Source organism: Leuciscus leuciscus, assembly GCF_965113295.1.
Source record: "Leuciscus leuciscus genome assembly, chromosome: 13".
NCBI classification, from domain to species: Eukaryota; Metazoa; Chordata; class Actinopteri; order Cypriniformes; family Leuciscidae; genus Leuciscus; species Leuciscus leuciscus.
Genome location: NC_138737.1, coordinates 39,607,853 through 39,631,833, shown reverse-complemented (window position 1 = coordinate 39,631,833; position 23,981 = coordinate 39,607,853). Strand labels below are relative to the sequence as shown.

Below are 23,981 nucleotides of genomic sequence, written 5' to 3'. Positions count from 1 at the left end.
CATCTCTCTTTCCCTCTCTCTCTCTCTTTCCCTCTCTCTCTCTTTCCCTCTCTTTCCCTCTCTCTATCTTTCCCTCTATTTCTCTCTCTCTTTCCCTCTCCATCTCTCTCTTTCTTTCCCTCTCCATCTCTCTTTCCCTCTCTCTATCTCTCTTTCCCTCTCTCTCTATCTCTCCCTCTCTTTCCCTCTCTCTCTCTTTCCCTCTCTCTCTCTTTCCCTCTCTCTCTCTTTCCCTCTCTCTCTCTTTCCCTCTCTCTCTCTTTCCCTCTCTCTCTCTCTCTCTCTCTCTCTCTCTTTCCCTCTCTCTCTCTCTCTCTCTCTCTCTCTCAGAAAGCTTTAGTGGCATGACAAAAAAAAATGTTGCCTTAAACCAACGCATTGGATGAAAAATTAGGTTATGTTTACAGATGTTTTTGATAATGACCATAAATTTACATCTGCATCCCAACTAAAAGTGATTTAGAACATTTAGTACAGAAAATAATAATAATTCAATTAAATAAAAAAAGACAATATTTTATATATATATATATCAAGTCATGGCAAGATATAGCAAAAATAATAATTATAACATAAAACAATAATAATAAAAAAGAATATAATACAGAAATCATGTAAAAAAACTGACCTTAGAAATGGAACATTACACATGTGTGTGGGTCTGATGGGGTGTGTTTTTGAGCTGTGAGTGAGTGTGTGTTTATTGGATGTTTCTCTCTCTCTCTCTCTGTGATTAGTGTTAGGACTGACAGAGAGCAGTAGTCCTGCCCCGGCCAGAACAGTAGTCTGGAAAACTGAAAGATTCTTCTTTCAGCAACCTCGAAACCAGCCAATCACAGCGCTCCGGCCCCAGGGCTGGCCTCAACCAGCCAATCAGAAGAGCTTCTGTCTGTCACCTGACAGAATGTGCCTCTGTCCATCAAGCGAGTCATATATAGCCCATTCCAGCAGCCTGAGACAAGGCTGTGAGTGTGTGTGTGTGTGTGTGTGTGTGTGTGTGTGTGTGTGGGACCGGCTGAATACTCTGTGTACCTACAGTTTGCTTTGTGACCGACTGCGTGTGCCTGTGTGTGGGTTTCGGGAGCAAATGAAGCGGGCGAAAGAGTATGAGAGGGAGAGAAATGTATGCAGGAAAGACTGATTATTCTGGAAGTTAACTCGCTCTGGAGGACTCGAGATTTTGGAGGCTACTTTTTGACAAGAAAAAATAATTTTTGGTCACATTTTTTGATAAAATCTGCGTTCTCGAAACTGTGAGTTGGGCTCTGATGACCTTACAGTGAGAGGTAAGAACTTCAAGCTTATTTTACTTCCCAACCTCTTCTTTTTTCTCAGTTCTGTCCCTTTGTTGTGGCTCAAAAGTCGTTTCGAGTGTGACGCGCCGTGCGCTTTCACTCTGGCAGAGTTCATTCAGTGCATTCCACCGTTGTTTGCTTTTCTGTTATCTGAGTTCTGAATGAGGGCTTATGCTTTTCACACGCAAAGCTCCCGCATCCAGACGGCCGTCTGAGAGACAAACCGGGATGATCCCTATTAGTTCCACTATAACCGCTGGGAAACACACCAGAGAGGTTTGGGAATGAACAGGATTCACAGTTGGAGAGTCGCGGGACGATGCGTGTGGACGGTGCGATGTGATGTGTCCCGAGTGAGGTGTGTGTGTGTGTGCGTGTGTGTGTGTGTGTGTGTGGTGGGGGTTAAAGGAAGAAATCGAGACAAAAGCGTCCGACCCCCTCCAGACAGACTAGGTCAAGCTTCATCCAGACCCGGGGTCAGGCGTTTGCTGGGAGAGAGAGAGAAACACGGGGCGATCGAGGGGCCCCTCAGGGGTTAGAGGTCACCAGACTCTTGCTCTCGAAATAAGAAGAGTTTGATTCCTCGTTTTCTCACTGTTGTGGTTAGTTGTGGGACGCGAGGCGAAAAAAGGGTGCAGTGAGTTCACTTCAACTGCTAAAACTAGAGGGAGGGAAACGGTCTGTAATTATGACAAGGAGTCATAATTTGTGTTTTTTCTTTGTGCGTGTGAGCGTGGGAGCATGTGTGTGTGTGTGTGTGTGTGTGCGCGCGTGTGGGTCACAAGGGTTGGAATGTATTGAGTGACAGCAAATGCTGTCTACGTATTTTTTTTCCCCTTCACACAATGCTTTTGTCCAAAGGTCTTAATCCATAAAGACTTCTTCTGGCGCATTACTGAGTCCTTAAAACATCACAAACTAGTTAAACGAGCAAATAGAAACAGAAATAGCAACTTTATTTACACAGCACAATTAAAACAACACAAGTTGACCAATGTGCTTTACAATGTCACACAGGAAAAAGAGAAAAAAGGCATAGACGTGGGCAACACATTTATAATGAAATTGTCACTGATTAAAAGCATTTTACTTAAAAATCCTGTACAGTGTCTGAATATATTTATTCCTGGATAATCAATTTCCCTTCACACAATGCTTTTGTCCAAAGGTCTTAATCCATAAAGACGACTTCTGGCGCATTATAACATCACTAGTCCTTTAAAACATCACAAACTAGTTAAACGTGCAAATGTCTGAATATATTTATTCCTGGATAATCAAAGAGACCAGCAGCACCGGCGCGATCTTAATCTACAGAGGATCCAGTCTGACGCAATAAAACGTGTTTATGTCCAAGAATGTCCTGCTCAGGATACAGACAATGTTTATGGCAGACGCTTTGAATTACCCAACATGCAGAGACTTGTTCAGTTACAGGCAGAAACAAACACAAACACACACACACACACACCACTCATTCATACGCAGACTATATGACGGATCCCGTCAAAGATCATATCAGCGTTTGACGTTCTTTGAATTAAGAAGAGACCCATGCTTGGGGGGGAAAAAGGATTCAGTCTCCAGCCAGCCGATACGAAGCTCGCACACACACACACACACACACACACACACTCTGTGCGTGAGATTATCAGACAGTCGGGGGGATGGGAGTGTGTGGGACAGGATATGGAAGTCTTTGATGGCAGGAAGAGTTTCCTAATCAGACCCACCGACCAACGACTCGACCAGAGCAACATGCTGTAAAAGTGTCTCAGTAATGCACACACACACACACATAAACAACACCAAAAACGCTTTTTCATTCCCGCTTCTAATACGACGGCCTAATCCATCCGCAGGAATCCTGTTCGTCCCACTGATTAACACACCAGCCTATTGTGCTTCAGTCGACCTGCAGATTACAGGACCCGGTTTAACACACATCTGTTCGACGTTCCACTTCTCCGGGCGAACGTGAGAAAAGCGTGCGCTCCCAGAAACGACACGGGGTTTTGAAATGAACTTTTCCACCCACCGGCCAATTTGGCTACTCATTTTTTAAGTTACCGGGCATTCAGAACTTCTCCTAGCCACAAAAAAAGAAAAAAAGAGAGAGAAATAAACAAGATTAACTACGTCACAGCTAGATTATAACATTTGGATTTCATACATTCATTTCTTATTCAAACAAAATCCTGTCATCCAGCGTCTCCTCCCTTCTCATTTCATCCTCGTCACCAAATATGTGTTTTAGGTGGACAGAATACAGTACGATCATTAAAAAAATGCAGGATGTTGGAAAATAATGTGTTTTCTGTTAAACAAATGCTTTTTAATCTTCGCTTTTGCTTCAATGCAAATGAACAAGCGTGCCGTAATTTGTTGCGCAGTGACGTGTGTGTTCAAGTGAGCCAGATATGAGCAGATTCTGCGCAATACGCCGTATTTAATATATCATGATGACTCACGAGTTGAGGTTTACACGAACTTCCCCAGCAAAGCGAGTGAATATAATAAGTAACTCACCAAATTGGCTCGTGATCTGACAGCGTTACTCGCCACAGTTGATTTTTACCCGCATTTGGTGTGTCGGCGGGTGTTAACTTCAGACCCTGGCTGTAAATATGGCAGAGATTGCGTCGCTCTTTCAAGTGTTACGTCGTTACGTCGCGCTGGAGGTGAAATTACGAGTTCACCATCATCTATGCACTGTTTCAGTGGCCGTATAAGTCGTGTAATCCTTCAGTAGTTTACGGTCTTCCCACAGCACGATCCTACACAAGCGTGTGAAGTCGTAAAGAAATACCTGTTCGGCCCTGTCTGAAGTGAGGAACCGTGCTTAGGCTTCCCTTCAGGAGACGAGAATGGTTTTTGTTGTTCAGTGCGACGATCCTCTTTTACGCCAAAGTGGTCTGAGCTGAGATTAATGAAATGGACATAAACTGGGATTGTCTAGAAATCTAAACACACAGATGTTATGGCATCAAGACCGTTACGGATGCAAACGTTTCTTCTGTGGAACACAAAAGAAGATATTTTGGAAAAATGTCTCGTATTGTAAGGGCAAAAACAGTAACGCAAAGCCATTCTTTAGAAGAAACAAAGCCTTAAAAGGGTTATTGGATCAAAGGAAAACATTTTATCCAGGTATTTCGTATTTTGTCAATGCTAAAGCTTTACAACAATGAGAAAAGACTAAAGAAATGGATAGAAGTGTCTCAAATCATCTCTATTATGGGAGAAATAGTGCCAGTCTGCTTCTAAAATCAATAAAAACGGTACAAAATGGCACCTAGTTTGTTGACTCTTTGTTTGTGTACATCAAGTAGATCAAATCCATTTATAAAAGACAAGTGATATATAAAGATATTTGGAAAAATGTCTTGTATTGTAAGGGCAAAAACAGTAACGCAAAGCCATTCTTTAGAAGAAACAAAGTGGACCAACTATCTCTTAAAAGGGTTATTGGGTCAAAGTAAAACATTTTATCCAGGTTTGTATTTTGTCAGTGCTACAGCTTTACAACAATGAGAAAAGACAAAAGAAATGGATAGAAGTGTCTCAAATCAGTCTCTATTATGGGAAAAAATAGTGCCGGCTATCGCGCTCACTGCATCTCTGCTTCTCAAAATCAATAACAACTGTCAAAAATGGCAGCTAGTTTGTTGACTGTGATTGTGTTCATCAAGTAGATCAAATCCATGTATAAAAGAGGAGCGATGCGGAGTAAGACTAGGGAAGGGATTGAGTTGTGGAAGAGTGCAGCATCAGCTGTAGATAAGGACAGCCGGGACTGAAGTTTCTCCATAACGCATTACCGACACACCTCACACTCGCAGAAGAGTGTGTGTGTGTGTGTGTGTGTGTGTGTGTGTGTGTGTAGATGAGATGAAACAGTGGAGCCGGGAGTGAAGATGCCAGCAGGAGAAGGGGAGTGTGTGTGATAATGCTCTTAACCGGCACAAAGGGAAGAGAGTCGGAGCGGTGGCCCGTCAAGCCGCTCGCTCGCTCTAATCCACTGAGCTTTAGTCGCTCTTTGAAATGTGAATGGAGAAGCCTCCTGATTTCTTTAAGATCAACCCACAGTCATCGTCAGCATCTTTCCTCTAAACTCCAAACGCAGAGGAAACGCTTAACTTAAGTACTTTACGAGAGCCTCATTAGCAAAGTCGCGTTTATCGAGGTGTGCGTGCAATAGTAATGTATGCAAACGACTTGAGCCGGGCGACCAGAGGCCTTTCACTAGAACGTGAGTCGGAGCGAGTTTTCATGTTTGATAACCTACTTCTAGCCGAGAGATCATTATTGACACAAACGGTGATGTGGAAACACACAAGGAGACACAGGAACTCGCTCACTCTTACAAAGGGACACATCAACGTTTAGTACGCGTTGTTGCCCCACGGCTTGAGCGTATCAATTTTACTCTTTTCCACAGGCGCATTAGTGAGACGAGTGTGTGTGTGTGGTGATAAAGAGCAATCGGACGCAAGCGATGGAGATTAGCTTCAGTTTGAAGCAAACACTGTGGCAGCGTGGCGTCTATGGAACAGATTAAACCCGGATTAAACATCCAAATCAAGTGTGTGTGTGTGTGTGTGCGTTAAGCTTTTCTTTGGCTCTGCACATCTTTGGGCAAACACTAATTTAACGGCGTATCACCTCATCAAGGTTATTTTACGCTTTATTAAACTTCAAATAAGAAGTATGAATGGGGAAAAAAAATGAGTTTTGATTGAAAAGCGTGAAAAATTTAAGCTGAAATCAATAAGATAGTGTGCAGTAAAAGTCACTAAAGTACGAAAATAAATCATATGTGCATTTCCTGAAAGAAATACCAAAAAGTATCGCCTTAAAATTTATAAGTACACTAGGTTTTATGTACAGATAAGCAAGACCAATCACAATTCGGTATGCAAATTTTGCGATGATGCGTTACATTCTAAACATTCTAAGAATGTTCTGTACGTCAACGGGAAGTGTTTAAACTTTGATCTCTTTTCTTAGAAGAAATGAGGCTGAAATTATACACATAAATTTGGATGTTCTGAACTAAACGTTATATTTAGGTTAAAACTGAGGATCATGTTTATTTTAAATATTAAAGGTTCAGGAGAAAGCCGAATGTTTGAGGAATATCAGTACAGCCTTTTTTGGTGCATTCCTCATTTCAAAGGTGTCTGTTTTTTGACACTTGCAATAAATAGGTCAGTGTCTAAGTCTCTCTCTCTGTGTGTGTGTGTTTTCTGCAGAACGGCCGTGAGTTTGACGGACGAAGAGATGCGCTGATGGAGGAGTGAAAGTCGTTCGGCTCCGACCCCGAACAATGACGGGAGCAGACAGACGCCATCATGGAAATGTCACGGCCAACATCAGAGACCCGACAGCCTCCTCTTTCATTCCCTTAATCCACAATCCCTCCTCTCCTCTCCTCTCCATACATATTCAGCAGCTCAAGTCCTCACCATTCTAATGAGGGCTCGACCAGCGGGCTATGAAAGAGAGCAGAGATACGGGTGGGGGGTTTAAAAGAGAGGAGAGACTGTCTTTGAACTCCCAAAGAAAGAGAGAGATGAGGATGAATGGATGGATGGTGATGAGACGGATGGAAAGAGTGAGAAGGGATCCAGATCAAATGCTCCGGGTTCTTTGCACAGCAGGGTTAGTTGTGTTCGATTTAAACGTCCTGTTACGTTTCATTTTAAGGCTGAAGTGTCATTTTTTTGTTTTTGATGTATTCCGGTTTATGAATAATCACTCTGCCATCCTTTACTCGTGATGTAACCCTGTATGACATCATTTGATCTAAAAGAAGTTTAGCATGATGTACGTGACCAGAGTTTTGGAAACGGCATGAGACTAAAAGATGACACAATTAAAATTTTCAATTAATTATTCATTACATTTTTATTTTTTTTGGAAACCAGTTACATTATTTTTGCAGTTCTGTTTGGCATGAGTACAAGAAAAACTTAATATAAAATTCAAAAAATTATTATCGAGGGGAGATAAAAAATTATTCCAGTAGTGAAATATTCTGAGATAAAAAAAAAAAATTACAATAGGTGCTTTTGCCTAAATGTAGAGTAGAAATGAGTTCGTAAGTGACTAACTTTCTCTTTTTAATTATTGGCATCTGTATGATTAGGCAGATTTTAGAAAAATATCAAGGCTTATTTCTACTCTAATTTCATTGAAATCAATCTAACAGTTACATATTTTCAAATAATTTAGTGAATCGTGAACTTTAATTAAATATTGTGTAAATTTAGTGTTCATTTAAATGAACAAAATGTGTACTTTTTTTTTTTCTATAATTAAATTAGTTTTATATATATTTAGTCACTGTTTGGATTCACATAAGCAAATTAAGAGCCTATAACTAGATCATTATTGCAGTGATTATTATGTTTCTATCATGTTGCAAAATTGATGTTCCTCTTGATGGAAAATAATATCACTATTTATTTCCACTATAAATATTCATTTCCATCAAGAGGTGCATCAGTTTTTGGTCAAGATCTTGTATTGACGATGCAAGAGTCCAGCGCTCTGTAAAGTCCTCCAGCACATCCCAAACACTCTCAATGAGTTTAAGGACAATTCATGTGTGAAGATGATTCTTCAAGCTCCTCCCAATCATTCTTCCAGAATCTGAGCCGGATGAATCTTGACATTGTCTTCCTAGATGATGAGTCTTCCAACATGGTTGTTTAAAAAGACTAAAAGCTATACACTCCATCAATTAGGGTTAGAAGAACTGTTACCAAACATATAACATGCTAGAAACATAATAATCACTGCAATAATGATCCAGTCATAGACTCTTAAGCATTGGGGTATTTATATCCAAACAGTGACTTTTTTTAAAAAGATGGAGATAGGGATATATGTATATGTATTTTATCTGCGATCACATTGGTTATAAATACATTGGTCAACATTTGAAGTAGATCAAAACCTTTCATCAAAGTTATACATGAATTTTGAACAACACCTGTTCTTGTCTTAGGACAACTTTGATTAACTTTTTTGATCCACTTCAAAATGTTTACTACTGTATATATACTATTTATTTTTATTTATTTTTTTGACAAAATCAGTATCATCTAAAATGTGTATATCAGTGCCTCCCCAGTTCAAAGCCACAAAGAGGAGACATCTTTAGCTGCGCCTACAGCCGTCTCAGGGCATATCTGCTCAAGTGAATGCGGCAGTGGTGTGAAATTGGTCATTTCCAGCACTCCTACACTCTTGTAAAAGTAGAAGAAGGTTCCTGAGGTCTATTTTCCCCTGCTCACACACACTCACACACACACACATCTAGCAGCGGGAGGCCGGAAGAACAGCCTGAGAAACTCTCAGAGAAGGGGAAGTTCCCATTCCCATTCCCGTTCCCATTCCCATTCGCCACTTTACAAACCAGATGTTTCATGGCCTGGATCTGGTTATTGGAACAGAGCGATAAGCGCCAAACGTACAATGAGGACTTCAGTCTGACGCTGGAAGCGTGTTAATGTGTTTGCATTTTTAATAGGAGACAGAGAGACTTTGAGACGTTCGCTCACTCACGCGTGCAAGCAGTCCATTGGTCGTGTGTTCATTGCTGGTGTCAGCAGGTGTGTGTGAAAGGTGATAACTGAGTCTGCTCTGGGGTTTAGCGAGGTTGAGGGTTTCACCTGCTCACAAACACACACACACACACACACACACACACACACACACACACACACACGCACACACACATGTAGGCCACCAGCCGTTAAACCGTTCCACTTAGCTGAAACCAGGTGCAATAACCCAACGCTAGAGCTCTTGGTTTCAGTGAAGATCTATTTGAAGTCAATATCTCAACTGTATTCATTAACACAGCTTGGGCTGCATTATTAATGAGTGAATGTTTAGCGGGAGAGAGTGACTTTTACTTTTAGTTTCCGGTAAAGGATCCAGCAAAGAATTGCAAACATGGAAAGAAAGCCATGAAGAAAAATCTTTTTACCATAACAGTGTTTAAAGAGTAGATGGACAAAGCACGATATGACGGGAATATCACATGAGTGAAACTTTGGACAGTTGGTGGCGCTAGAGGGATTGAGTTAGAGACTCCAAATTTGCTATGATGACAGATCAGACTGTCCTCTATCAGTGTGCCAAATTTCATAACTTTCCTGCAAGCGGTTCTATGGGCTCCCATAGACTTCCATACGGAAGAAGAAGAAGAAACGGAAGAAGAATAATAAGAACGCCAACGATTGGCGCCTAATAAGGTTCATTAATTAACATTAGTTAAGTACCTTAGTTAGCATGAACTAAGAATGAGCAAAACTTCTGCAGCATTTATTAATCTTAGTTAATATCAATTTCAACATTTACTAACACGTTATTAAGATCAAAGGTTGTATATTTTAACATTAATGGACCGTGAACAACATGAACAAACAATGAACAGCTAGATTTTTATTAACTAACATTGACAAAGATTAATAAATACTGTAACTAAATTTAACTAATGAACCTTATTGTAAAGTGTTACCAACATTTCTGTCTTTATTAGTGCCATAACGCTGATGACGTCTCATGCCCATCATTACAAAAACTGCTTCCAGAACCTTTCCTCTCCTTTCTTTGTCAAACCTCGCATGATATTCTAATCAGGGATTTTTTAAATCCCTCAACATCCTCAGCCCTCTTGATTCCTGTGCCAGAAGAGTGTGTGTGTGTGTGTGTGGGGGGGGGGGGGGGGGGGGGCATATAGTGAGTTTAAAAGTCGCCGGGATTGGTTGCGTAGTTTGAAGGAGCAGTCAAATGGGAGCGTGCATTAATAATGCATGCCTGCCTCAAAGAGCTCAGGAAACACAGACTGGGGTTCAGATCAGGGTAAAGAGAACAGGAGAGAGAGAGAGAGAGAGAGAGAGAGAGAGAGAGGCATCACTCAGGTTTAGTGGGTCTCACAGTTGTATTATATCTCATGCTGTGATGTGTGTTTCTTATTCTAGTCTTCAGATTTTTTATTTTATTTTTGCATGATGAAAGCAGTTTTTAGTCATGTGCTGACAAATTTTTAATGACTTCCAGGATGTTTGGGGCGAGACGTAAATACTATTAAATATTTAACTTGCAAGTCAGCTGCAGGCATGTATTAGGGGGCGGGGCATTCTCATTCTAAAGAGCATTTGATTGGACAAAAATCTGTGTAGTGCAGGATGAGTCATCAACTTTTTTTTTTCATAAAAACTTATAGGATAAACTAGCATATAGATGCCCTTCAAGCTAATAGCTAAAAAAAAAAAATATATATATATATATATATATATAGATTTCAAGATTTTCTGGTCCCTTGGTGAACATTCAACGCTGTCGGTGAGTTTTGAGCTTCTAAAATAAACCATTGACCGTTGACTGTACCCTGAGGGCGGCCAAAAACAACAACGCAAATGAAGCTTCTGGAAAGAGAAGTATGGGTGTATTAGCCCACTAATGACTGCGATAAACATTCATTGCTGTCGGTGGGTTTCCAATGGACACAACTCACTGATCAATGAATGCAAACTGCGGTGCAAGAACCTCAGTCAGAAACTTGCTCGCTTCAGGAGCGGTGGAAGAAATCCTGGGAAGAGTAATTTGCACTGTGTTATCGGGACAGCAGAAGGGGTCGGGTAAGCACACCACACCATCAATCGACACTATTCATCAGAGATAAAAGATATGCAATTCTAGACTTTAAGCAATATTAGACAAACAACAGTGCTAGTGTATTGAATATCAGCACGGTTGAGTTTCAGCTGTGGACAAGAAGCCAGTGCTTCAGGATCGCTCCAAGCAAACACAGATGCTCCAGTTTTCCAAAACCCTTGCCTTGCCTTAGGCAAAATCCCACAAATATGCTCCCGGTTTCACTCAGACTCTGCACCACTCACATACTCAAAGACTATAGAATAACACAAGACGTGTCACTCGTATTGTTTTGAATGGGGAAAAGTGCAACGCTCAATATGGCAGAATAAAGAAAACATTTTGTATGCGTTTTTTCGTATTGGCTCTGAATTGCGAGAAACGCAGAAAATCAAACCCGATCCGAATTTTTTTTATGACGGACAAAAGTTTCTGAATTTGAGAATTTTATGTTTCCCCATTCAGAGAGAAAGGAGCTGCACTTGCATGTCCGAGAGGCGTTTCAAAGATGGCCGCCGAGTGCAATGACTCGTCTTAAAGGGACTTTGACATACTCCGGTCTGGAACGTTGTGAAAATGGATAAATGGAGTGATATAAACGTTAAGAGGTCGGAAACTCTGGCCATCAAGATCCACTTTCCTGCAGAGTTTAGCTTCAACCCTAATCAAACACATCTGAACAAGCTAATCAAGGCTTCAGGATTACTAGGCTGTGTCCCAAATCGCCCCCTAAACCCTTAAACAGGGCACTATTAGAGGGAACAGCCATTCGAAACCATAGTGGACGTCATGATGTGCATTCATTCAATCCCACAATACACTGCAACAACAAGTGCACAACTGAAGAGAATAACAACCGCTAGAGAATACCCATAATGCACCGTGAGAATAGCTCACAGAAATTAATTCCAGAGTCTCGCCAGAAGATGGCACTCGCAGCTCAATCATCCATCCATTTTTCAAACCGCTGGTCCAATGTGGGTACAGCGTAATATCATACAGGTATACATTCCTTTTTAACTGATTATTAATTATGGTTTATACATGCTAGTTTTTTCGTTAAAGATAAATCTTTACATTTCTACTGGAGCTGCCAGTTTGCTAAGTTTCAATTGACTATTAAACGGCAAGCACAAACTATACAAAAGCAGGTATAGTTTTCAGTGACCGAATTCACTCACTTCTTCAAGTGGACTATATTAATGCAGAATTGTAGGGAATAGTCAATGATGGTATTGGGGGTTATTGTGAACGCAGCCCTAGACAGATCCAGGCAGGGAGTTTGATCAGGGTTGCAGAAAAAGTGGATCTCGAGAGCCAGAGTTGCCCAACTATGCCCTAAAGTTAACCATGGCAATCGCATACCTAGTGCTTAAAATCATTAGCAATCAAATAGGAACACCCTGGCAACCACCACAAAAGGTCTAGCAAGCAAGCCTCACATTAGTTTATTCTGAATAAGTTCTTTTCTTCAAGAATCTTCCCAAGATCTAAGAGAATAAACATCAGGATCCGGAAATGTTGCGAGCCAGATTCAAATGTGCTTTTCCAGAATGAGCAGCATGGCTTAACGTGCGCACAAACCTGCTGTTTTTGTGAAGGTCTCCTCATCCTTCCCTCGGGTCATTTTGACTCAAAACTCTTTTCTTTTTTAAAATTGAGTGTTCATCAGCGGGATCCAAGACCCTAGGACTTTTGTCGCACTTGAACCACGAATACACACCAAAAAAAAAAAAATGGTTGAAATTTAAAAAAGTAACAAATCCTTCCCTTGCGGGTCAATTTGCCCCCTTTAGGAATTAACGGAACGCAAGGAATGCTTCAGTACACATAGACAAAAACTAAAAATGCACAAAAAAACCGGAACTGACTTTAGGACCCAGAGGAACACCTTGTTCCTCCATATAGAGATATACAGTAAGGCCCTGATCACACCTAACGCGTTTTTCAGGTTCGAAAACGCGAGGCACACAGCACTTACCATCACACAGAAGAGCAGTGCGCTGCGTTTTTTATGTTGCTAGGCAACCACTGAAACAGCTGTCCTGTCAGTCAAGTAAACGTCAAATCTGCCTTTTATTAACTTTATTTACTTTCTGTTAACATTGTGGTAGTGACGGTTCGTGAAGTCGTTAAGCTCCTGGTAACCCGCGAGAGCACCACAAGTTCATCCTCCATCATCGCACTCTCCGGGCGTTCAAGCAACTGTAGCTTTCACACTACAACGGAAGGTCCACCTCTCCATTCATTCGATTGGACAGTGGAAAAAACGCGATGACGTCGGGCGCTTTTTCCGCTCGGAGTTGCTTTTTTTTCAACTTCAAAAACGCGAGGCGCAGCAGGCGCTTAAACAGCGCGCAGAACGCTCACTGCCATAGGAAACCAATTGAAAATAGGCGCCTCTCACTGCCAAAAACGCGTCAGGAGTGATCGGCCCCTAAGGCCATCTAGATGCTAGAGTCATGAAATATCATGTTATATATATTTTTCTTTTTTTCACAAGAGATCTGCAAAGTCACCCAATGTAAGATATTTTGAGCTGAATAAAAAAGGTTATGCAAGAAATTGTGAGTTATTTTGAATTTAAGTTGAAAGAATGTGAGGAATGTGCTTAAATTACTATGTATTTATTATTTATTGATCAAATCTAGTAATTTAAAGGTAAATTAAATAAAACAAATCTCCAAAAAATGTGCATAAAAAAAAAATGTATTATCAAAATGAAACAAAATAAGCTTTCTGGACAAAAAAAAAAAAAAAGGTATAATTTTAGGGGCTTCGGGTCCTTTTGACCCGCGAGGGAAAGATGTGTTACAAAGTGCGAGGGAAGGATGACGGTTAAAGACACTGACTTTTTGTCTGCAACCAAACACAAGACCGATTCAAAATACATGCAACAACGTTCTCAGTGTATTCTGTGTCCTAAACAGCACTATTGTCCAGTTTTGGCTGACCTCTAAACACACTCCATCGGGCTAAAATAGATCTGGCCTGAAATAGATCACAAAAACCCACTCCTGCACAAAATAAATATATAAACGTAGCCAACGATAGTTCCCACTGAGGAGCAAAGCAACACCTTTTTCACACTCATCTCTGACCTTCCCACACGAGCGGAGAGAGAAACCATCAGCGCACTCGCTTCTTAAAAGCTCGTTTCCCGCTTTTTCAGCAGGAAGAGAGATTGAATCATCTGGAAACAATCCCGACGTAATTGCCCTGTTTAGTTTGCTTTACGTGCTGGGAAATTTCTAACACATTGACATTTTCCAGCCAGCCTAAACCAAGCTTTTGTTTTATTTTTTCTTCTCCTCCCCGGTCTCGCTCTTTCTCTTCTCTATTTGTCTTTTACAGTGGAAAGTGTCTGAGGTGAAGGAGGAATACGGCTGCGGCCCATATGGAGTTTTTACTATGGTGACCAGACCGAACTGTGACTGAGAGAGACCTGACTCACAGGACTATAATAGCATTAAAACCCACAGAGAGAGAGAGAGTCTGACCACAGTCTTGGCCTCGCATCTCTTGCACCCTAAATTGGGCTTTTGCTGCAGAAAACTCACTTAGCAATAGTTAAAGTGATCCAGAAATTCAGCCTTGTGACTTTCTTTTGTGGAACATACAAGGAAAAATTCAGATTGTAATGGTCAGTCTTTTCCATACAATTATAACGAATGGGCACCGAAGATTTAAAACAGGAGCAAAAAGCATTAGCTTTAGAAATATTCTGAACTTAAGTGAAAACGAATGACCACGTTTTAAGTTGTTATTCACTTATAATCTTCCCTTCCAGTGAGTCAGTGAGATGAAAAATCATATTCAATATATCATATTCAAATTCAAACGTTGGTACATTGTAGCATTATTACGTCTCTACCCTCTACTTTTCAGACACTTAATTGTATATTAATTGCATACGGAATGAAAATGTATTGTAGTTTTAATTTAAATGAAAAGCAAAAAGGACCCGCTTAAGTACATCGTTTTATGTCATTTCAAAATGACTTCTATTGTACGGACAAGCATTTATGATAAACTATAATACACTTTGATGTCATTTCTATTGAAACTTGTATGTACTTAAATATATTTGTAATTATTCATTTGTAATTTATATATTAACTTTAAATGTAATATTAAACAACACACTACAGTTAAAATTAAGTACTTTACATGTTTACATGAGCTTCTTTAGAGCACGACAAAAGTTTATTAAAACAATGATTTAAAATGTACTTTAAACACCATTACAAAGTGCACTATTTAAGACATGAAGTACACTTAAGTGTTAATATTAAGTCTATTATATTATCGGCAAGTGATTTTTAAAAGAATTTTTATTTACTTTTAAGATTTGAAGTGGGTAACACATGGGTAACAACTTAAATTTCAGTTTCTCAAATCTGTCATATGGCTTTTAAAGACCACGGCACACAACGACCCCCTTTATAATAATTTTATTGCACTTTTGTGTCCATTTCAAAGCTTTTATAGCCATTCATTGTAACCGTATGTAAAAACATCTCTTGTGTTTCTGGAAGAAAGTCTTATGGGTTCATAAATTATAACAATTTTAAGTTTCAGGGTCAACGATTCCTTTAAATGTGAATTTGCAGTCCAGATCACTGAATATGGATGTGAACTACAGATAATCAGCATGACCGTCAAATTTATTTAGCGCTTTATGTAAACCGAGCGGTTGAAGCACGCATTTCAAGCATGAAAATCTGTTTAGTGTAATTACAAATTGGGCTTCTGTTTTTCAATAACTCGAGTATGATATGGGTTAATGAGATAATCACACGGCAGGATAGGAAATGCAGATCTGTCGCATAAATCCATGACTCACGCTAGTTACGCCCGCTAGTTCTCCCTCGCTGCGCGCGCTGATGCTACATGAAGAGACAGGAGAACAGTCTGACCCACTTCTGGATGACCGGGAAGCAATCCGGCAGTCAGACGCCACAAGACAACAGCGCATCAAGCTTGAAGAGAAGAGAACACCGTATACAACAAACCGTCGACTGTTCTGCTAGCTTACAAAGTGCAACAAGGCCAGTAATGACAAAATGCACAGGTTCTCATTTGTTGTCATAGCGACTCAATTGATTTGTTTCACCTGCTTCTTGTTCAGCTGTTTGGTTTCTCTGTGTATTTACAGCCCTCAGTTTGAGTTGTTCTTGGTTCGTTCTCGTTTATTTTCAGTTGGTTGTGTTTCTCCCGCCTACCTTTATTCTCCTGCGTGTTTCTTTCGTAGTTTCAATTGTTAAATAGATCAGATCCTGCCTCAACTACTCTTCGTTTCTGAAACCAACTGAGACAGATTTATAAATCCTTTATATTTATAACTATATTTACATTTTATTAATATATAGAAAATGTCGAGCACCTAAACGCACAATATTAAAAACATAGGCTAATACATACATTTTTAGTCATATGGATGACATTTCGGGCCTGTTTAATCACCTTTATGTTTACAATAACTTGCTGTATGCTATTAGTAAATATGTACATTTTGATTAAAAATGAAATATATGCAAATAAAAGCTAGTATTTTCCCTTTATTTTCTCTATAGATTTTGGTTGACAATGTATTATTAAAAATACTTTATTTCCTCATGTATATATGCTAAATAAAAGCTGCCATAATGACATAATCATCCTTTCTTTAAACACATCAGCTCTTGTACATATTTTTATTTTTTATTTTTTGAGAATTAGGCATTTCTGAATTTAAAAGAGTGCCCTATATTGGAGTGAATTGATCAAAAAAATTCTCATTTTACAGAAAACCCTCAAAATTTTAACACAGTGGCGGAATACTGCATATATTTTATTTATTTTTTTCACAATTTAAGATAAACAAATAAAAAGTCAGAATTTGATTTTGATTTTATTTGTATTCATTTTTAGAACGTTTCCTTTAATTCCACTAGGTGGCAGTAAACAGAAAAAATAATCTACTTGATATCTCCTTCTAAACAAAAGTTACTGAAATTTAAGCAAACTCTTCGAGGACACATTAAACTCTCCTCTTTTTATCACTTTAGTGATAAAACTTTTTTTACAAAGTGCTAATATTTCTAGAAAATCCACTGGCTGGTTTTGTACAGTAAGCCATTCAGTGTGACGTGTCTATATGCAGAGATACCCAACACTACATTCCCTCTCTCACACTAGGTTAACGGGTAAAGAAAGCAGCGGTGTACGTGTGTGTGTGTGTGTGTGTGTGTGTGTGTGTGTGTGTGTGTGTGTGTGTGTGTGTGTGTGTGTGTGTGTGTGTGTGTGTGTGTGTGTGTGTGTGTGTGTGTGTGTGTGTGTGTGTGTGTGTGTGTGTGAGGGGAGAGAGAGGGAAGGTATGTGTTATGTGAGGACAGCAGAGAAGCATGTGTTGGACTGGAGCCAGCTGTCTGCATCTGTGTGTGTGAGTTCACTGAGGGCACATGAGGAGCTCTGCACTGCCCTCTGCTGATACACACACACACACACACACACTGGCTTTACTGTACAGGGGACAGTGGGGCAAGATGTGTCGCCACTGTTGCAAACTGCTCAGAATTATAGGCAGATGCCCATGCATTTAGCACGAGAGAGATGCCGGTGGTTAACATTTTTAAAAGGTAATCGTTGCGTATCAACATACATTTTTTACAACTGTAAATTCTATCATTTATAATTTATCTTGGTCTAAAACAAATAAATAAGTAAGCTCTCTCAAGATTACTATAGTCAGATAAAACAAACCATAAAAACCTTGACATTTATTTGAACTCCAATAAAAACAAAATGAAATTTATATATATAAATTGATTTTATTGGAGTTCAAATAAATATATATATATATTAAAAATATAATTATATATATATATATATATATATATATACTGTATATATTTTTTTTTTTAAGCATTTTATTTCTGATTTTTGCCAAGGCAACATTTCTCATTTTCATTAAGTTAATTAAAACTGATCAAAAAAGGTATAACAAGTATATAGCATTTATTTTAAATAATAAAAATGAAAAAAAATGAAAAAAATATTATAAAAACAAACTAAAATGAAATCAGAAAATATAAATTAATTCAAAATATGAATAAAAACTACAGTAGTAGCTCAATGATATGAAAATACTTATTAAATTACCTAATATATATATAAATATAATGAGTTAAAAAGTGTACATATACAATATATATATAAAATGAGAAATGAAAAAAGTGTATGCAAAGTGAGTGAAAGTGTGTGTGTGAAAGTGTGTGTGTGACTGTGAGAGAGAGAGAGAGTGTGTGTGTGTGTGTGTGTGTGTGTGTGTGTGTGTGTGTGTGTGTGTGTGTGTGTGTGTGTGTGTGTGTGTGTGTGTGTGTGTGTGTGTGTGTGTGTGTGTGTGTGTGTGTGTGTGTGTGTGTGTGTGTGTGTGTGTGTGTGTGTGTCTTATCATGCACAGGTCACACAGCACAACCCTCGTGTCAGACACATCATCCCGACAGCGACCCGCTCCACAAATCCACACAAAAACACCCGATGCCTCCGCGGCTTTGACACACACCCCGCGCGCTGACTGGCCCCCTTTCCCAATAATCCCATTGGTCACGCCAGCCACACACACTGGGGATTGGACGGGGAGCTGGAGTATCCATGGAAACCAGAGGGATGGATGGGGAAGTTGACAGGTTGCTCAGATTAAGGGCAGTGCGTTTCTTTATTCGGGGTTAAGGCCCAACACAACTCTATTAGCACTGAAACTAATGCTGAACTTACCCTGCAAAACACACACACACACACACACAGGGTCAAACTGACTATTTATTTTGCAACTAGATTTGGATTATAGACTTGCCAGAATGAAGGGGGATGTGCAGTGACTAAAGCATCACTTTACACAGCGCTTCCCTAATCCGGGCCTGACGGATATCGGAATATAGTACAGTAATTACAGTCATCATCACTGTGCATTATGTTCGTTATATTGTTGAGAGGAGGCCAAGTTTAGCTGCTCAAAACCATTCTATATAATAATAAAATGCAAATAAACAAATATAGTTATAAATATAAAGGATAAAAAAAAAAAAAAAGAGTAAGTTTCTGTGCATGCAAATACTGTTTTGTTTTAGATGATGTCAGTATATCCATATTGTAAACCGCAACTATGTCCAAAAATACTAAATGTCACCAGGATATCTTGCAGCAAGTCTTTCTATACACAAGCTTGATAATATATCGCAGGGCATTATGATTATATATACATGAATTTAATTGAAACTTTCTTAAAATTGACTTTTTTCAGAGCCATGCATATACGTTAAAAATGTTTGTAATTTTTTTTACAGGAAAAAACGGTAAAAATGCCACAGTAAAAACCTTATTACCCCTCTGGTGCCATTCGGTCCGAGAAATTGTACGGTTTTTTTTTATTCATTTCTTTACTCCATCAGAATGGTACGAAATTTGGTAACGGTTTTGGCACTAACTGTGTGTGAACACACAAAAATATCATGGACATGATTCAAAAAGCCTAAGTGGTCCTGATAAAACTATTATTCGCAGTCTAAAACATTGTTCACTGCGATGTTTCGAATGGGGAGTGAATTTCCTCTAGTGGAAGCATTTGGTACTGCACCCAAACAACATCTGACTGAAAGCTCATTTTTTGAGTAAAAACATGTTTTGGAAAGAATATATTTCATAAAAATTGTAAAAAAAAAGAAAAAAAAAAGAAGTATTTTTATGCATTTTTCATAATAATAAACACAAACTTCTATCACTTTTTTTTTTTTTTTTTTCGTTTTCCACTTCAGCAATAATCTGCCAAGTGTCGTCTTTAAAAAGAGACCAAACTTCATTCTGTGCTCCAATTTACAAGCGTTTCATTTTCAGGTCATAACAGGTAATAAATGGATCATGACTCTTGCAGAAATATAATTTAGTTCCATAAAATCCTCTAAAAATACAAAATATTAAATAAAAAAAGCATCATCAAATTAATATCGCATATTAGTTTCATTAAAATAAAATAAAAATATATAAAAAAACACCATTTAAGCAACACCAGAGGGTTAATTGGTTAACTGTGAGTTACCTTACCATATATTTTCACCATATATGGTAACTCACAGTTAACCAATTAATCTGTAAATGGTTCAACATAGAATTTACATGTAATTTTTACTGTAAAATACTTATTTTTTGTATGTAAAAACTATGAATTACCATATAATTTACAGTTCAAAAACTGTAAAAGGACATTTCCCAGAAGTCCCTGCGTGACACCACATACAGGTATGATTAGATTTGAATAGTTTTGTTTCTTCTCATTTTTGTAATCAGTAATGTGCATTATGTGGCTTTCTCTGAACAATTACATCACTAAATGAAACATGTGGCTATAAGTTGTAAAATATACAAACACCAATATGCCACACAATCTTGTTACTGTATTTTTTACAGTGCATTTCTGCCAATCACAGCTGTCATTTTATTTTTAGTTTTTTAAACTGTAATTTTTTTAAATTGAATGAATACATGCTGACGAATTTAAACTAAATTTTTTAACGATTTTAAACTAAATTTGTAATAAAAAAAATATATTTTTGGTTATTCTATTATTATTGTTGACACTCTTATATGTCACTGGTCCAAATAATTGATCTATTTCAAAGTCTTATTTTGCTGCACATTGTTTTCATTCTCATAAACCGGCCAAGAAAAGGTTCAACATTCAGAATATTTCCATCTTTTTGAACTGAACTGCATGCATTTGGATGCAAAGCTCACCATTAATAAGCCATTGATTGATTTATATTTTTAGCCCAGGACTAACTGTGGCAAAGGCAACAACACACACTTTTCCTCGGAAGCACTTACTGCAAAAGCCTGGGAACTTGTAAACACGACTTTGTTCCCGGAGGACTGGTGAATGCCGGCAAACCCACAACTCTCTAAAACTGCAGAAAGTTTGAGGCTCTGTGAGAGTGATCAGCGTCAGCAGTGAGGAAACGGGCAGATCAGAGTATTGGGATCATTATGGTTTTAGATGTAATATCAATGCGGTACAAATCTTAAGGTCAACATCAAACTGACACGATTTACTTTCTTCATGCACAGTAATCTGATTATAACTCGCTATAGTAACACTAGTTCAACTCGCGCTCATTCTGCATCATCATTCTGATAACAGCCACTTTTCATCATCCACTCAATCCACAATGGTTCAAATCATTCTCTTCCTCAATGAGAGCGACTCTAGAGTCCTGTCCTGTCTCTCGTGTTGCTGACGCCTCTGTCCTTCCTCAGTTTCCCAGAGGTTTATGGGAAGCATTCACACTGAGGTCAGCAACAGCTGAACTGAAAATGACCTTTCCCTCTTACAGTGGACAGACAAGCAGATGGAGAGAGAGAGAGAGAGAGAGAGAGAGAGAGAGAGAGAGAGAGATGGAGAGAGAGAGAGAGAGAGAGAGAGAGATGGAGAGAGAGATGGAGAGAGATGGAGAGAGAGAGAGAGAGAGAGAGAGAGAGAGATCGAGAGAGAGAGAGAGAGAGAGAGAGAGAGAGATCGAGAGAGAGAGAGAGATCGAGAGAGAGAGATCGAGAGAGAGAGATCGAGAGAGAGAGATCGAGAGAGAGAGAGAGATCGAGAGAGAGAGAGAGAGAGATAGCGATCGAGAGAGAGATCGAGAGAGAGAGATCGAGAGAGAGAGAGAGATATATATATATATATATATATATATATATATATATATAGAGAGAGAGAGAGAGAGAGAGAGGAGAGAGAGAGAGAGAGAGATATATATATATATAGAGAGAGAGAGAGAGAGAGAGAGAGAGAGAGAGAGAGAGAGAGAGAGAGCGAGAGAGAGAGCGAGAGAGAGAGAGAGAGAGAGAGAGAGAGAGAGAGAGAGAGAGAGAGAGAGAGAGAGAGAGAGAGAGATTTGTATTCTGCAGCCAGGCCAGTAGATGGCGATGTCACACACATATATATATATATATATAAAACTGGCTTCTAACATTCAAAACATTGAACCAAAACTTTGTCATTTGAATGAATATGTGAACTCAAATGTAAAGGACAACGTTATAAATAAATCATATCATGTTCATTTGTGTTCATCATGTTCAAATCGCAATGATTTCAGAATTAAAATTGAAATTTACATATAGAAACAACCAATCAAAACCCAATGAAAAATATGAATCCAAGTAACGTGACTGGACAGGAAGTAGATTGTATTAATATTCATGGAGCCAGACACATGATCACAAAGGTCAGAGTTCAAAAACCACAATACACAATCCTGGAACTCAACATAAAGTCACTCTTAGAAAGTTCAAGAATGTTCTATAGAGCTTCTGTAGCTCCGCCCCTTTCAGCCCCTCTCGTTCGGTTCGTGTTTTCACTGCATGAAGGAAAGATCTTACAGATTTATGAAATCTTCCCGGTCTACTGACATTTGCCATGACAAACATTACAATGCTCATGATAACTTTCCTTAACTCTACAGTAAGTTAATCCACTTCACCAGCTACTCTTCGACATGCGATGCCATAGAAATATACAGAGCTAAACAGAAGTTCAAGCACAGATGTTTCTCTGGCGCATAAGGTTCTATGTAGAACTCTAGGGTTCTCGACTCAATTTTAAAGAACACTTCATGCCAAAAAGGTTCTATATAAGAAGAAACCTCTCAAAAGATAGCATGATACTTTCATGTTTAACGGGTTATTTCAATTTTTTCTAATGACAAAGTATGTTTACGAGTTAATTCATAATATTTAATTAAAGGTGTCTCTGAGTTTTTGCAGAACTATGCCCCCTCTGGCGGCAAGCGAAACTGCAACCAGAGGTTGTCTTTTGCACTAGACAAAAGTTTTCTTTTTTTTTATCTTACGTGGAGTTTGCGTTGGTGTTTGAAATGAACTACAAGCCGGTCTCTTAGAATCCATCTTCTACGGAGAATGGCGGCGAATACACAAACCTGCCAGACATAGCTATGTAAGCGTGCCGTGAACGCGCATGACGTCACGCCCAGTCTAAAATTCCGGCCCGAATCCCTCTTATTTATTTTACTGTACAGGATTATAGAGACAATCTCAGTGATCAGAGAAGGGCTCATTCAGCCCATCAGGCAATTGTTTAAGCATGTATGGGTTAGAAAACGGGTATTTTTAACATGAAAAGTTGCGCAATGCACCTTTAAAACAAAAAAAAAGAATTAAAACACAATTAATTAAAACTAAATTCCTAAAATGATTCCATGATGGAACTCTCAGAAGGTTCTCTATATGAAGTGTCTGACGGAACCGGTTCTGCACCGAGAGCTGGAACATGCTGAACTCCACACGGGTTACACAGGCGGCGCTCACATCTAATGCTTTCTTACATTCTGTGTCTGATATGATGCTGGACACTTGCAATTATATCTCACAATCCTGGGACTGCACGTGGTTCAACGACTGGAAGAACAAAAGCTACCTGATGGAGTAACTGAAACTTCTTATCCCATTTTTCCCATATATGATTACATTTCAACAGAGAACTGTTTTTAGATCATATATATTTCTTGAAAATTCTTTGGTTTCAGACACAGCAACTGTGTTCAAAGACATTCACTGGATTGCATTCACCTCAGCAACTTTAGAAACTACAAGTACTTCATATCTGCACATATATGTGTTAACCGAGGAACAGTGTTTTGCTCGCAGTGACAGGACGCCCTCTGCTGGACATTTGATGTTCACACACTAGAACCTGGATAGTAGACTGAGATTTCTGAACTCAGAAAGTCTAAAAGGACATTTGAATTCCTTTGTTATGAAACTATGAGCACAGAAAAATAAAAATGAACTACATTTTCTTCATTTTAAAATTAAATTGACCTTACCTATCCCATGCTCCTCTGCATCCAGAAGATCACCACAACAACCTGCATTGAAGAGACAAACCTTAATATTACATCCAGTTTGCAACAGTTATTAGACACAGACTGTGCCTCACACACACACACACACACACACACA

At 38.9% G+C, this 23,981-nt stretch overlaps 3 long non-coding RNA genes across 3 annotated transcripts; 2 read left to right on the top strand and 1 right to left on the bottom strand.

Annotated features, from left to right (window-relative positions):
• Window positions 1-635: 635 nt before the first annotated feature.
• On the top strand, window positions 636-7,198 carry LOC309513063. Its single transcript, XR_014211260.1, has 2 exons — window positions 636-1,286; window positions 6,551-7,198. It is a non-coding gene; the product is annotated as an uncharacterized lncRNA (long non-coding RNA).
• A 1,171-nt stretch (window positions 7,199-8,369) lies between these two features.
• LOC309513064 lies at window positions 8,370-9,152 on the bottom strand. Its single transcript, XR_014211261.1, has 2 exons — window positions 9,014-9,152; window positions 8,370-8,977 (listed from the first exon to the last, which is right to left on the bottom strand). It is a non-coding gene; the product is annotated as an uncharacterized lncRNA (long non-coding RNA).
• Window positions 9,153-12,764: 3,612 nt separating this feature from the next.
• LOC309513079 lies at window positions 12,765-16,238 on the top strand. Its single transcript, XR_014211279.1, has 2 exons — window positions 12,765-12,892; window positions 13,413-16,238. It is a non-coding gene; the product is annotated as an uncharacterized lncRNA (long non-coding RNA).
• The last annotated feature ends 7,743 nt before the right edge of the window (window positions 16,239-23,981 follow it).